General features: G+C 41.1%; 1 long non-coding RNA gene across 1 annotated transcript; it reads right to left on the minus strand.

Moving 5' to 3' along the window:
* Positions 1 to 6,497: 6,497 nt before the first annotated feature.
* Positions 6,498 to 7,597, minus strand: LOC148406658 (uncharacterized). Its single transcript, XR_015863945.1, has 2 exons — positions 7,194 to 7,597; positions 6,498 to 7,038 (listed from the first exon to the last, which is right to left on the minus strand). It is a non-coding gene; the product is annotated as an uncharacterized LOC148406658 (long non-coding RNA).
* Between the last annotated feature and the right edge of the window lie 9,483 nt (positions 7,598 to 17,080).

Raw genomic sequence — 17,080 nt, forward strand, 5'->3', positions numbered from 1 at the left:
ACGACGGCCGCGCGGTTATAAAGCCTCTCGGTGAGGCGCAACGACCAATCGGCGTCTGTCTCCATCCCTGGTTATTCACTCTGACCGCGCCCCTTGCTCTCCGATTGGCTGGGCGAAAAAGACATGGGCAATAATAATAATAATAATAATGTGCAATGAGGATCGGTGTGTCTGACCTCATTCCTGTCAGACAAGAGCAGGGAGACAAACTTAGAGTGTTTTTTGGAGCTCAGTAGGATTTTTTTATTTTTTTACTCGTCCCCGATATTCAAATAAAACTATGTGCAATAGTGAGGCAACGAGGGGGCTGAAGAGGGAAATCAACCAAGCAGGAAATCCACCCTAACTGTGAACAAGCTTCCCTGCCCCTCACATAGGATTACATCTCAATAAGTACTGTAAATAAGCCTGTATTTACACTTTGAAGGCCTTTTATCGTTTTTTGACACCCCCCCCCCCCACACACACACACAAATAAATAAGAAAAACGTTTTGACTTTACACCGAGCAACGCACTGATTGTTCGCCCATATGAACCCTCCAGCTCCATTATGTTCACAAGTGCTTGTCATGTAGTATCACGTTACAGTCTGTGTCGCTAGATGTCAGGCTAGAGCCAAAGGGAGCTGATGGAGTGTGCACCGTGCACGTCTGCGTGTGTGTGCGTGCGTACAGTAGCTCATGCTGCCTATCATTAAAACAGATGATGTCATACTCTCAGTTGACTTGGATATGGAGGACCTCGCAACAGCTCGGAAATGTCAATGCATGTAATAAAAATCTCTGTATTTCATGTTTTTTTTTTTCATTAACAATTCGTTAGTGAACACCATAGTGAACATCATACTATAATTGTTTTTTTTAAAGTTACAAAAGAAAAATGTACAAGGTAAGTGAAAAAGATATGAAAATGAAGCTGTAATAATAGAGAAGACAGTTATGGCATTGATGCAACTTTATTCTTAAAACAACTTACAGTATTATTGTGCTAACTGTATTCTTGTGAGATTCGTTCTAGGACTTGTTATCAAAGGGTCAATCTGGAGCATGTCCCACATTTAGGCCTATTTGGATATTTTTTAAATTTATTTTACTTCAATATGTATTTAATTGACTCATCACTGAAGACTGTGAGGCAGACATGCTAAGAGCCAACCAGGTTCCGGCCTTGTAGAACCAATACTAGTCCTTTTTCCCTCCAATAAAATTACAATTGTCAATTGAACACTTGCAAATTTACAGATTATTTTTTCAAACCTACCATCCTATTATTTGCTGAAAAGCTCAAATAACTGCTGTTTTGTGCCAAGTATATGTTGAAATGAGTTGAGAAGCTTAATTGAGACAAAACAGTCCTTTAGCACCATCCTGGATATCTATTTTCAACTATTTAAATGAAAAGTATGACTAACCTTTCAATGTGTACTTCTTGGCCTACCAGCATAATTTCCCAAGTTATATTTGAATATTAAAAAGAAAAAAAAACATGCACATTGGTATTTTTCTAAACTTATATTTTGTAGTAAAAATAACTTGGGCAAATATGTATTTGGGCTAACAGTATGAATAATAACGAGCTCATTGATCGAACCCAAACATTCTAAGCACGCACCTGCCACCATATTTGTCAGCCCAATATGTACAGTACCCCTTGGGGCCCCAACGCTCACACCTAGCAAACACCCATGTACAATAGGCCAAATGTGTGTTTTGACAGGTATAGCGAGTCTACCTGCAATCTTATCTGGCCATGTGAGCCGCAGCTGTCAGGTCGTCACTGGCAGACGTCCCGCTCGGGCAGCGGGCAGCACGATGTGAAACGCCATTACACCGGCCTATCGTTGCGCCATCTTCAGAGCTGCAGGATCCATGTGTTTACCCCAAATACAGCGACACTTTGTCTGGGCTGTGTTGACGCCTGCAGGGAGAGTGTCATGATGAGAGAGTGCAGCGGGAGAAAGGGACTCTAACAATGACTTCATAAAAAGGAGTGTGCAGTGGTGTTTGTGGCGCATGCTGATATTTAAGTGGAGGCTTTGCCAAGACTGATGAATTGTTGAATATACTTCTGGGTAGAAAGTAAGATGACATATAGTGAGACCAAACTTTAATTACTTGTTTGTTCTTTTATGAAAACAATTTACTAGTTAAGTTGAACAGAATTAAACCACTTAGGAGCCAAATCATCAACACAAACACACCACACAAATAGGGATATCAGGCTCTATGGCGAAATTCCATGATGTATAGGTGATCACTTTTAATACCAAGTACAACCTGAAACAATAGGAAAAAACACAACTTTGGTTTTATTTATCAAAGAGTGTATTTATTATCATTGTAAGTCATTGATACATAATGCACAATTTTGAACATTATGCCAAATAGGTAGGTTTGCATAGTGGAGTTTGTGGCAAAAGGTGGAGGATTGGGTCCTGGAAAACAGGGAGGACAGGAGAGCTGTAGTCAAGTCCACCTTTACTGAGTCCAAATCAAGTCTGATTCACAACGTCCAAGTCACAAAGGTCCAAGTCCAAGTCAAATTTGAAATGAAAAGGTTAGAATCCAAATCAAGTTTAAGTCACAAAGATTCGAGTCCAAGTCAAGTTTGCCTCAAAGGTCCAAGTCCAAGTCATGTTTGAGTCACAAATATCCAATTAAAGTTTGAATTACAAAAGTCTGAGTGTAAGTCAGGTTTGAGTCCCAAATGTCCAAGTCCAAGTAAAGTTTGAGTCACAAAAGTCCGAGTCCAAGGCAAGTTTGAGTCACAAAAGTTCAAATCCAAGTGAGGTTCAATAACAGTTACAATCACAATGGTCCAAGTCCAAGTGACACTCGAGTCACAAATGTCCGGGTTCAAGTCCAAGTCAAGATGAGAATAAGAGTAAATATAAAGACAAAGAAATTATTTTCAAAACCACAAAATTAGAGAAATATCATTATGCTTAACTCCAAAAGATAGTTGGTAAAATCAAGAATAAGACAGTGTTGGACTGGGTTGAGTCAAATCTGAGACAACAAAAAAAAACATGTTGAGTCCTGATTTGAGTCCGAGTCTGGACTCAAGTACCATAGCTCTGGAGGCGTGGCATAAACTTAGGGTTTACGTTAAAGATTCATTTGCAAAAAAAAAAAAAAAAAAAAAAAAGCAAAGTACAAAGTACAAAACTAAATAGTCCAACAAAACCAATGAAAGTCCAAAAATCATTAGAATTATAGAATACAGCACACAAAGAAGCAATGATTAATGGACAGACAACTTACCAAATTAATAATTAATTTTGGACCATCAATTACTTGTTTGGATGGCTTTTTTTTATTTTGAAATTGCTTTAACAGAATAACAGCGGTTCTCACATGAGGGTAAGTGTATAATTGAGGACGCCCTCGAAGGCCATAGTATGGTTTTCTTTTCAAATTAAGAGTAAGTTGATTGGACCATGAAGCAAGCTATTGCTAAATTATGCTCTAGTGACTATTGCAGACTGTTATATGTGTTTTTGTTAAATACATTTTTTATTCTTTGTTTGCACAGTAAAATACACTTAGAGCAGGGTCCAAACTCAGGCCTTGAGGGCTGCTTTCTTGCATGTTTTCCTGGTTTCTTTCCCTGACACACCTGATTCAAAATATCAACTCATCAGAAAGCTCAGCAGAAGCCTGATAATGATCCTGATCATTTGAATCAGGTGTGTCAGGGAAAGAAACCTGGAAAACATGCATGACAGTTTGGACACCCCTGCTCTAGATTCAAATGCAGGTACGCGACAATTTGTGTAGGTGCGTGTGTGTGTGTGTGTGTGTGTGTAAGCCTGTTTCTAAACCAATTTATGATCCTGGAGCCCATTACAGATTGGCCCGAAAAGACAACGCAAGCAAGGCTAAAGTGTGCCTTTCTCCCAGTGCAGTCAAACAGAGGTATTCATTACAGCGCTTTCGCCACCCTTTTCAGCTGCCTCGGAATGACGCTCCAGTTTGACCTGCCCGCTCGTCATCTGCGGGTCAAATACAATGAAGCCTTTGTGTGCATGCCCCCGAGTGGAAATGTGCGCTCGCGTAAGAGTGTGCACAGCTCTAACTGAATTGGAGCTTTGCCGAGGATTGGAAGTTTTGGAAACCGGCGGGAAGTCCCTTCCACCCTGCAGTTGAATAGAGAAAGTTGAAGAGTAAGCAGTAATTTGCATACAGGCACGTTTTATCTCGATGTGACTCATTCTTGGGTCACTTTGTCCCTTGGGTGGTTTGTGTGGATGTGTCAGACAGTGCAGGTGGCTAGCGCTACAGTGCACCCACCTAATGCTGTCAGCCCTTACATAACTACATAACTAACAAACTGTTTTTTCTTCGAGCCAAACTATTAACTATTTGCTGTCACTTTTCAAAATGTCAAATCAAAGCAAGAATCCAAACCAACAAATGGCTTCACCAGAAGCACATCAATGCTCACTATAATAACTCCCAGAAGCCTCTATAACTTAACTTTTTAATGGATTGCAAAATAATTGAGTACATGGTTATGGAGTATTTTCTGCCATATGTGGAAGGTCCAAAATGTTTCCTGTTTTTATTCTATTTAAGTTACTCCCACATAAGAGGCAGTCTTATAATTTGTTCAAATAAACAGTCAACTTGGGCTCAAAATCTTTAACTCATTTAATGCCAAGGATGTATTTTATTTTATGTTTTTTGTATGTTTTTTTTTTTTTTAAAGTGTCTGGACATTCAATCCCAGACATGTAAGTATTGATTTAATACATAAGTATCTGGAAATTAATGTCCTTAAGGTACTAAGTATCGATTTAGTACTAAAGTACCTGTGATTCAATGTCTGGACTCTGATAAAACATGAAAATACTTCCCTGACATTGAATGAGTTAACTGTCTGCTGAGAGGACAACCACTTTTTTAAAATATCAGTAAAACAAAGCATGAGTCAAAACCAACAAATGGCTTCCCTAGAATAACATTCCTATTACAGAATATCTGAATCCCTAAAGGTTCTGCAGGAACCTTCGCTTCAACTTTATGCTATCCATATCAACATTAACTACCAAAAGCCTGTTTATCTGCCAGATTGGTGAGGTACGTCCTTTCCAAAACGCTTCCTGTTCTAATAATATCCAAGCCACATCACAAAAAAGTAGGGAAGGGCAATGCCTAACCCAGTCTTAAATGAAACGACATATAGTTAGGGAAGGCCAAGTAGCAGCAAATAGAAAGTCTTTGGAAAATGCTTGGTGTGAACTGAATGACATCCTGATTGGAATTAAATATTTCAGAAGTGAGGAGTCTTCGAGACTCTCAGACTTCATTGTCCATCGATCTTTTATTGCATTTGTCCTCAAGGGCACACTTTAGCTAGATCCTCTACGAGTTGCACTTAGGTCATAGATGTTAATGTCCAGTCCTTGAGCACCGGTATCCTGCACGTTTTTGATGCTTCCCTCCTAAAACCAGGTGAATCAAACGATCATTAGGATTTTCAAGGTCCTGTAGAGCTTATTGACAAGGTAAACATTTGAATCAGATGTTCTGGTGAAAAGAACCTGGAAAACACAAAGCACTCTGGCTCTCGAGGACCGGAGCTTGACATGTCCTTTAGGTGAGAGGTGGGGCTCAGCCAAGACTGAATAGTCATGCAAACTCACAATTCTGCCCATGGACAGTTTTGAATCGCCAGTGACCTTAATGTGAGGTTTTGGAATATGGGAAGAAGGATGGATGGATGCTCCTTTCTGGGAAAAGTTCTGAAATAATCAAACCAGTTTTCAGAAAAACTGACAATAGTGGTGTGTTGACATTTTATACTGATACTGGTGGCGCTGTCTAAATTTGATTACCCTGTGATAGAATTAAAGCGACGAGTCCAGTGAGTCAGGTCAGTTGTCTGCCATGGTCACATCCATAAAACTTGCCCATACACATGCATACGCAAAAATACTCACAAAATCACCCTCAGCCAGTCAAGTACCAGTCTACAGCTGCACTATTCAAACATGAGGCACCGTCATATCGGGAGGGCACACACAGACACACGCACACACACGCACACACACACACACACACACACACACACACACACACACACACACACACACACACACACACACACACACACACACACACACAACCATCCACTCCAGCAGTCTCACAGCACTTTCCGACACTCTGATACAACAATCTTTTTTGCATTGTGTAAAAAGCCAGAGGACTGGGAAGGAGCACGGAGTGGGAGCATAGACGAAGGAGGGGGTAAGGAAGGAGAGCGATTTTGGTGGATGCAGAAGTCATCAACAGCGCATTTTTTGTTCTTCTGCAAATTTCGACATCAACTCGGTGATTTCCGTCAAAAGGGACAGTCGACATCCAACAGGACAGATGTACAACGGATACTTTGAATCGCTTTTTGAGAAGCCACTGCTTGGAGTTGGATCCGCCTGGAATAAAAGATGCATGGAATAACATATGGATGGATGGATATACCACAAAACCGAAGAGAAAAACGACATTTTATTTCCTTGTTCGGGACAGATCGGAGTGCAGAGTTTGCAAGGGTCGCTTTGATTTAGTCTTGAGAAATGACATCTGGCAAAATGACTGAAAGAATCAAGAAAAAGTTGGGAACTGCAGGGAGAAAGATGATGACAGGAGGAGGAGGGAGGACTACATGTCAAGCCCCCTAAAAACATTCTGTTGCTGCAAATCAGCAAGGACAAACGCAATCCTCCTCTCTGCATTTTCACCTTCAGTTTTAGAGCCCGCAAATTACAAATTACATACATTGAATAAGATTTGGAATATACAGACAACCCCGATATATCCTTGCATCCCCTCCAAATCCCCTTTCCTCCTCCCTTTTCCAAGCATAGCATCCTCCAGGGCAAGTCAGGTTAGGGGAATAGCGCGCGTGTCCTCACGTAGCCCAGGGAGCTCGCCGTGTCCTCAGCTCGCCCGGCCGCTAGCGGGGGTCGATGAGGCTCAGCCGTTGGAGCTCCGAGACCCCTCTGCAAGCTCCAGACACGCTCCAGACGCAGTGACCTACATCAGCCTCCGCCAGACGATCCGAGAGTGGAAGCAGTTGAGGGATGGCGACGGAGCGAGGGAGAGAGAGAAAATGACGGAAAGGACACACGAGATTGCGACGGTGATCAAATTAACCGCGAGATAAGAGCCGGCGTTCCAAAATATGTAACCTGAAATCCCCTTTTCTCTTCTGGATTCATGCATCTCAATCTTCACCTTACTTGCCTCCCTCCCGCATCCTCCCTCTCTGTCAGTTTCATACGATCAGCATCGTACCACCCGAATCGTCTCCCTCTATCGGAGGATTAGTCGTCTCTGCCATGCCTTCTTATCTGTCTGTGTTTGAAAAATGAAGGAGGAAGGTTAGCGTTGACGGCTCGCCGCATCTTGGTTTCTAGAGCAAGAAACTCTGCAGTGCGGCAGAAAGGGACATTAAGAGTGCATATGTGTGTGCTTAGAATAACCGCGCCGGTTCCCGTGGTGTGTGTCTACCTCGCTACATGTGATCATTTCTCCCAGGCGACACTAAACGAGGATCAATTCCAATAGCGAGGCAGATAGATCAGACTAACAGGGAGTGAGTCTCTCTGGGGACTCTGTGTGGCGGTGGAAGTCAGTATCTAATGCAACATATCTCAGTTGCACTAACAATATCTTCTTTATCCCAGAGTGAACATCGGGAAACCCGAAGGGGAGCAAGAAAAAGAGGTGAAGCAAGTTTAAAGATTTGGTCAAATCTACTGTACTCTGGTCAGTGTAGCCTGGTTGGGACATCGACTCGCAGCGAGATTGGGAAAAACAGAAGGTGACTCGGGCCTTACGGGGTTAATTTAGTTTTCTCTTCTAAAGCCCTACTGATTTATCGCAAGGCGCTCGACCTCTCTGTTCATCTGCGGAAGACATACCCCTGTGTTGAGGCAGCAGACATATTAGAGCAAGTGTTTTGCTGAGATTGAACAGATCACTGGAGATAAAACCAAATCCTCCATACCTTTTACCAGTCGGTCACACGGCAAGACCTTCAAATTGCATCTGTCACTAAAGTGACAGCTTCTAATGGAGTAAAAGCTTAGTCGTAAAAATCATGTCATCTGCTATATCACTTGAAATAAATGGATAAACTTAACTCTGTGGTGAGCTTTCTCACTTGCTCACTGATGGTAAGCTAAGCTATTTCCCTCCATCCATGGAAGCTGAGAAATATTGCTTCTAAGATGAACTGCCAAAAAAAGAATCAATTGAGGACAAGAATGGAGATTCATGTCCCACCTTTTCCTTGGAATCCCCTGATGCAATGCAAATGCTGGATGCAACCGTCCAGGCTGCGAGTAGCAAAGGTAATGACATAGAAGAAAGATCACATCACAGCTTTATCTTCTCTGATGTTTTTGATAATCTCACTGGGGAACACAATTTTTGTTGAATAAGGTCTGACAGTTGTTTTTCACAAATTTTTGTCTGCAAAATCCAAATCCGATCTCAGTTTTTCTCTATGACCACAAGTTGTTGAGCTAAACAATAGTTGTTTTCTTTAAAAAAAATACATATTCATATATATTCATTCATATAAGACATATTTATGTACAGTATAGAAACACAGAGGGAAGAGCCTAACGTCTTCAAACTTTGCCAAATGTTCACCGTCAAAATTCCCATGCACCAGGAAAAAAAACAACACTAAAATTGTTGAGAATGTCTTAAGCTTGTTTCAAGAACGTTTTGGGAACATTTACCTCTTTGAACGAACCCTGACCAATCTTGAACACAAACATGTTACCGTAGCCAGCACTTGCAAAAGTTCAACTCTCAGGTTAAACGTTTAGGAACGTTTAGATAGGGGGTCTACATGGAATAATTCCAAGCTAAAGATCTACTTAATGGGAGCTGTATACATCTCTCACCACACTGTGGCTGTAAATGGGTCTTATTTTGTATTCACCTGATTTGGGTACCCTCTTTGGTCCGTAAATTCAGAAAATAGGCTACAATGATAAACAGTGTGTTTCATGAAAAACTAAAGAAAAATGAAATATGCAAAGGCTGAAGTTCTGAGCAATTTGAGTTATCTCAATGATAAATTGTCAACAGTCACTGTCCACTAATTTCACAATAGTTGACAATGCTATTTACACAAAGTGGTCGAACTTGGAGCAGCAAAATTAAATCTTCTCAAAACCAACAGATCTATTTCTTTTGAGGCTGGATCAAGGCAGCTCGGATGCAAAACATCCAGAGCAAGTCCTAGCCGCTTTTCAAAAGCAGCGCTGTCGTCTATTTACTTAAGTTAACAGACGGACGACTGTGGCGTGTTTCCTGTTGCTTGATTATGGCCGAAACCCGGGGACTGATGCAAGCCAAATTTTCACAGCCGGTGCCGATTGAGACAGATAGAGACGACAACATGTATGTTGGCTTTGGGAGGGAGTGATCAGGACCAGATGCAAAGAAAAGTGGGTCACAGCACTAAAACATGTGCCAGACCCTTTATTTCCCTATATGTACGCTGCTTGCAATATACATACGAAGACTTGCCAAGTTAGACCATTTCCCTCACCATCTCCCAAAATAGCACAGAGAGGACTTTGAGTGCGTCTGTCGACTTCCATCTGGCAAATATCTAACATGAACCTACATCCTACGTGCATGCATGGATGGATCCCCAGCAGAAAATCAGTCCAACTTAACAACCGGGTACATCTCAAGTCTTTTGTCTTGAAGTCCTTTTCCTATGACGCCCAAAGTAGTGGTTGCCGAAAACCCCCGGACTCTTTCGTGCCAAGCTCTCGCCATCCCGAACAAAAGTGTGGTTTGCTGCACATATCTTTGATGAAGCGTTTCAGCACTACTGAGACCATAAGGGATACTTTTGGATCAGGACCAGCTTGATCTCCTATGCAGGACTTTGAGAATAAGTGTTTGTTAGGATATTTGAGGCTGTTTGCTGAGGTTTTTTTTGCATTCTGTACCGCAATATATCATCACATTTGAGGCCAAAAGTCTGCCAGTGGAGTTTTCCACACAGGGCAACTTTGGTGGAGCCGTTTTGAACGTGGGCAGGAAACTGAAGGGCCCTGGGTTCAAACACATTCATCTGGGATCTACAGAATGTAACTAAGGAGCCATTGAAGCACAGTTTTGAACTGAAGGTGGATAAAAATGTGGACTATTTTTTTCAGTTTGTACAGAGACTGCTTGGATAGGCACCAACCAGCAAGCCAGCGACCCTAGTGAGGAGAAGCAGCTACAGATGATGGATGGATAAAATGATACTAGATTTGATCAAGTGATCCTTATTCAAACAAAGAACAAAATCTGAACAAATCCCTCACGCACTAATCTGCCTCATCAACAGTCACTTTACCGCATGCACACATGCACCTTAAAAATCCTGCACAGTGCAGGAAAGCTGCTAAATACATATTTTGAACTACATGATATTTTGTATTGTCATTCTCATTTGTATACTTCTTCCACTCGATCTACTTCATTATATGCTTAAAATGTAAGTCTATTCATTTATTAGTAGTTCATTATTACTGCCCTTTATAGCTCTATTCCTGGTTTTTTTGTTTTTAATTTATTGCCTACTTTATTATTTGCTTGATTGTGGAAAGTAGTCTGCTCGGGGAAGTGAGCACAATAAGAATTTCATTGTGTAGTGTTACTATGCATATGACAGTAAAATTCTTGAAAGGCAGCAACAGTCGGTATGATAAAAAAATAAAAAAAGACCCATCAATTCCAAACATTTGGATTACATAAATTCAACCTCAAACATCAAAATGTGCTGCACTTAAGATAAATGTGAAATACCTTATATGACCTTCAGAAACATCTCCAATAAAGTCAACAAAAATGAAGTCAGTGCAAAATGAATATGCAAATTTACTTCATTATTCAGAATATCTAAACATATGTATACGTTTTACATTAAGTATATTGTTCCCATCAAAACAAATATGTCACTTGAGAAAAACAAGTTAACAAAAATGATCAGTGCTCTGACTACTAATGACGATGATGACTAATGATTGCATAATAAAGGCATTCTGTTATATTCTGTTATATTGAATATGCTGACGACATGATCCAATAGGTTTTTGATTTATTTATTTATTGTTCTAATTTATGAAAACATACAGTAATGTCATAACATAATAAAAGGTGAAAACATTATGCCACATTTTGGCTTCATCCAATGGACATTGTGCTGCTCCTTCTGGCAAGTTTACATTGGTTACATGGAAGCAATGTAGCAAAAACATGCTTATGTACTGTACAAAGAGAAGTTTCAGTTCATAGCAGTAGCATTATCCTCCTGAGACCAAGCATATTCATGTGTCCATTTTGTCTAGCAAAATTACCCAAACACATGGGACATTACAGAAATGGATAGAATGCCCTCAGCTGAAGACACTAGGACTTAGGTATTGTGAGAATGAGTCAAAAGCTATAGAACAGCTAATGTCAACTAAAGAGGACACAAATGAATAGACTGGGTCATAGGAGGTTATTTGTTCTTGTTTTTTTTTTTTTGCAGAGACTACATGGCTTTGAGAATTGTTATACCTGTCACATGTGCTGCATCACCGTTTGTTTTCAAATATTGAATTCATTTCAAAGCATGTCGGGTCACGATAATCAACAAAATCTCCATGTCTTAATGTGTGTTTAATCTTATTTCTGGTGGCTGTGAGCTACTTCCATCTAGCAAAAAAAAACAAAAAACACACAACCTGAAAATACATGACACACTTTCCCCTCCCTTCTCTTTGCCTTCAGCTTTTTGTCTTCAGTTAACATGTTACAAATAGTGACAAATGACGTCGCTGTGAGGGTTACGGGATAACAGCAATATCTCCATGAACCCAGAGCATGTAAACAATTGGGAGCAGACAAACACACACGACTGGGCTGGCGAAGGAAGGAGAACATGATTCGAGTGGACAGCCACTGTCAACCCATGGGGCATTTCAGCAGTGTTATGATGCGTAATCATTCAGTTGTCTAAGGAGGTGTGTATGGTCTTTATGTGCGTGTGTGTGTGTGTGTGTGTGTGTGTGTGTGTGTGTGGAGGGGGGGCTGTGCGTGTGTGTGTGTGTGTGTGTGTGTGTGTGTGTGTGTGTGTGTGCGTGCGTGGATGTGACAGCGCCGCCACGCACAGGTCATTTCATAGCAATGCCCAGGGTGCATTGCATTGATTAGCGTCTGAGTGTCGGGCACATCTTGAGGCTGCAATGTGGCGGCGCTGCTGCCATGACAAGAGTGGAGGGTTTAAGGAAGGGTGGGGGGATTCTAAAGGAAGCAGAATTCCCTCTATGTGTATGGAGGGGGACTTAAAAGGCCCATTAGAATAACCACAATAAAATCTTTCTATTTAAATTACCAGGGCATGTGCTTTCCTGTCTGACATTCTAAGGCAGTGGTTCTCAAATGGCCGATAATAGTACCCCTGGGGGTACTTGAAGGAACTTCAGAAGAGTTTAAAAAAAAAAAAAAGGAGCAAAAATCCTTTCAAAATAATTATCGAATGAATTAATAGTTTCAGGAAAATATAAGTTCATCAAACAAATTCGTTACTGTAAACTGTTATTCAATTTTATTACTGTAAAAAGCCAGAATCGCCCCCATACTGGAATGGTTCGACCAAACTTGTCATTTGTCCACAGTCAGAGTACACAAAAACAACACCAGCATAATTAAGCATGCAGACGGTACTACAGTCATCGGGCTGATCACTAGTGGGGCTAAGACAGCATACAGGAAAGAGGTGGCAGACTTTGTGACCTGGTGTAGCAGCAACAATCTTCACCTCAACACGGACAAAACCAAAGAACAGATCATCGATCCAAGGTGGCAGATGGAGCCGCACAAGACACCACTATTCATCAATGGGACTGAGGTGGAGAGGATGAAAGGCTTCATATTCCTCCATCAGCGAAGATCTCACCTGCTCCCACAACACTCAACAGATGGTCAAGAAGTCCCAACAGAGACTTTACTTTATGCAGAGATTGAAGAAGTGTTCATTGTCATTGTCAGCAAAGATGAGGACTAGGCTGGCAAACAGCTTCTACCCACAAGCCATCCGGATTCTCAACAAATCTCTCACGTACTAATCTGTTTCTTACAACATGCATAAATAATATTTTGCTATAATATTTTGCACTACATAATATTTTCACTATATTATTAGCACCGTTGTTGTTTTATTGCTATTCTTACTGCTATTTTCTTATTGCCATTACTGCGACCCGGGAGGGAACGGAATATGCGTTTCATTGTGTGGTAAAATAATACTATATATATATGACTATAAAATTCTTAAATGTGCTACCTCTCGTTACTTGTCAAGTTAATGATTTATTTTTATGAACACATCTCTATGATCCCAATGGAGAACTTTGAGGACACTTTGTAGCTTCTATAGGAATTTACCATGAGCATTTTGGGGGTGCATCCAATTAACATGCAACGTTTAAAATTTGATCTTTTTCTCCATTATGCTATTTTTCTGCATTATTGTATTTTTGTGCATCTAAAGGGGCAGCCATTTTTGCCAATTCCTGTCGAAATTGTATGAATGTCACATGACCAAACTCCGAAAACAGGTGAGCCCTCTTATCACCTGAGCCCTGAGCAACGGTGATGTCATTTTCAGATGACAAAAAGTGACAAAATGGCTTTCCACTGAGATGATTTATATCAGTGGTCCAACCATCGGTCCGTGGATCGCAACTGGTACCGGATTCTTTGTTGATCCAACAACTTGTGACAATGGATATCACGCTAGGTAATATTAGTTCTTATCTTCATCATGTTATACAGCATATTGCTGTCCTGTATGCAGTTAGCTTGTTCGCATTTTCATTTGTGCTCCACATATTTCCCTTGAATTAATAGCTTTTGTATTCAGGTTTATGATTGACTTAATGTAATTGGTTTACATTTTTGTATGGTCCGCTGTGAAAATCTCAAGCGTTGACCGGTCTGTGGTGACAAAAAGGTTGGAGACAGCTGGTTTATAATAAAATATTGTAAATACAAAGTTTGGGTTAACTTCCCCTTTTACTTATTAAATACTATGATGTGAAAAAAAAAATCAAAATGCACGTCTGTCCTAAAATGTTGTGATGAGACCAATATCCGAATAGACATCTACATGAATGTTGACACTGGCTGCAATTTGTTACTTGAGCCCCTCTCATCAGAAAGAGGCGAGAGAGTGCACAGATTTGTTTGTTACACAACAGTGCGTCAGTGGCTTGAGCTCTAAAGTATTTGCAGAAAAATACAGTGTTGGCCTCTAGCCTAAATTAAACAGTTTTAATAGTCATTGTCACATTAAAATAAGTGTACATTATGTGCTTGGATTAGACAAGATGAAGCTGGGATGGACTGACATACAGTAAAAAAACAAAAAATAATAATTTCATAATGTTGGTGAAGCCTAGGGGGGATTTTTCGAGAAGAGGGAGGATCAGAAGGAAGACAGAAATAAGGGTTGTTTGTGTTCGCCACCCGCACATACACTACAGTACGTCTGCGTGTTCATTGCCTCACATTTTCCTTTTCTGCTTTGGTCTCCCCAGGCTGTGTGTTGCTTTCCTAGCCCAAGGAGCCTTATCTAAGCAGGCCTCCTGAGAAAACGCCGAGACAGAGTGAGTGAAAATTGCACAGTGTACGGGGAGGGCCATTTCAACAGGTCAGCTCTTCCCTGCACACTAATGAGTCACGCATTCTTTGAAATCGCAACCGCTTCAAGGCTTCAGGCCCCGTTTGAGCAAAGCTGCCTGCAGTAAAGAACTCAATTGTTGAAATAAATAGCTTTGTGTATGAACCAAAAACACCTTCAACAAACAACAGTTCAGCAAGACCTTTAATTGAAATCAAGCAATCACCTCAGGTAACTTTTTAGAAGTGTGGCAGCCAACGCCACAATGGCAGCTTGTGACAAAACAAGCTTCTTATGTGTTATGTCACCCAGTGTGGAGTCAAAGCAGGTGAGAAATAAATCCGCTGAGTCAGACTATAAATAGATCTGGCAAGTAAGTGGCCTTCGAAAGATGAATTTGTCCTTTTCCTCATGATATTGCCCCCAAACGACAATTTATTCAACCCACCGATGGAGTGGTTCTCAAATTGGTGTTTGAGTACACCTCGGGATATGTGAGAATTTCACAGATGTCAGCACATTTAAAGCTGTGAAAAGCACTGCATATTTTCAAATTTAGAGCGAATGAATTGGATCATGAAGCAACTAACTGCTAAAATGTGTTACAGTGACGTGTTTCCAAAACGTTGTATGCCTTAATTTTGAAATTGACAGATTTGCTTGATCATTAGCATCAATTTTCTGGCAAATGAGCAGAAATAAAACAGATGTGAACAGAAATGATTTATCTTCTGGAGTTGCTATACTGTACCACTGCAAATGTTCCAAAGCTGCATAAATCAGAAATGGATAGAAGAAACCTCTGTTTTAAACCTTTTTTTTTTAATACTTTAATTTTTTTTGTGCTGGTTAAAGGGTACTTTTCCGAAAAAATATTTCACAGGAGTCGCATCATTGAAAAAAGGCTGAAAACCACTGCACTGGCACAAACATTGTTGCTGATATAAGTTAAAGTTTGCTGTACTACTGATGACAATCACATTTTTTTTTACAGTTTAAATTAGTTCTATTTTAACCCTTGTGCAATATGTTGACCGTTTTGAGTTATTCTTTACCTCATTAATCCCACAGTGTTTTAGTCAAGGGATGGCATACTCCTTTGGTAGTGTGATAACTAAGTGGTCATGCCATGTTGAACTTTGACATGTCACCATCTTGGTGAAATTTCATTTCCCTACTGTCTTCTTTCATTGCTTTCAATTTGATTTTTAATGCATTTGATGTAAAGATCGTACGATTGGATAAAATACTTAGTGATGTCTACTCCAGAGTTTAGTTCGTGAGTCACACTCTTGAGCCTTCTTTCCAAGGTCCATTTTCCAAGTCTAGAGTCTGAGTCTAGTTTCTGATGCTCGTCGTGGTTGCATTGGATTTTGGTAAATAAAAAGAATTTCTAAATTTCTACAACTGTGTCCCGTTTTGCTTCGCGTCCAAACTGCTCCTCATGTGATATTTGCAGCTAATCTTGTGGCTACAGACACTGCAGAAAACGCCTGCATGGACACTGCAGCTTTCGGTCGTCCCACTCTGGTGTATCCGGCCCAGGACCAGTGAGGGAGTTAACCTCATCAACATAAGGAAAGTGTTTCCATTTTTCACACGTCCCCTCCACTTCGCAGCAAGATGCACATTTACATTAACGACATGCAACTGTAGCGCGCCGTCGTCTCAGCCTCACATTACTGGAGCGTGATGTTCCCAGCTCCGGGGCCAAACTCTGTGACTCCCTCTGTGTGTGTGTGCCTTTGCAAACTGCTGAGCACAAGCCAGGGACTGGGTTCACACCGGATTAGCTGTGAGTTGGCTAAACACCAGATAGCAGCGATAACAATGTTTGTCCCCGTAGGTGTGTTTGTGTGCTGGATGAGAGGTAGTGAGTAGGGTGGAGGTGGGGAGCGGTGGGGTGCAGCTGATATCAGCAGGAATAAGCCAAAACACTGATAAGGTTTTTTCAGCATCGGCACTTCTAATGGTCGGTTGGATGCTAACGAATAGCGATGCTGTTTACTGACCTTTATTTTCAATCGTCAAAATGAGTGGAAGGGATATCAGCGGGGATGAAAGACCGAGATTTCTTTACCCCCTGCCACACGGTCTTTGCTTCTCCTCTTCCTCACCTTTCCTCCATCGTTCCTCGCCACAATAAAGCCCGTAAAGATGAGGATTCATCCTTCCTTGCCGTGGGAGGGGACGGTGAATCTTTTAAAAGGCTCCTCGTGTTCCCCCGCCAATCGACTGATGTTGAAGTGTTTAACTCACATAGGAGGCTCACGTAAACGCTTCAGCCGCCTCGTTTTATGCGCCCGAGCAGTGAAAATCTTCCAGGGGACCCCATTGATGTTGCTTGTTTTACCTGTGAAAGAAGACGCTAATCCCCTTGAT

The sequence above is a fragment of the Hippichthys cyanospilos genome, chromosome 21 (assembly GCF_059441005.1).
Source record: "Hippichthys cyanospilos isolate Australia breed blue-spotted pipefish chromosome 21, RoL_Hcya_1.0, whole genome shotgun sequence".
NCBI lineage: Eukaryota > Metazoa > Chordata > Actinopteri > Syngnathiformes > Syngnathidae > Hippichthys > Hippichthys cyanospilos.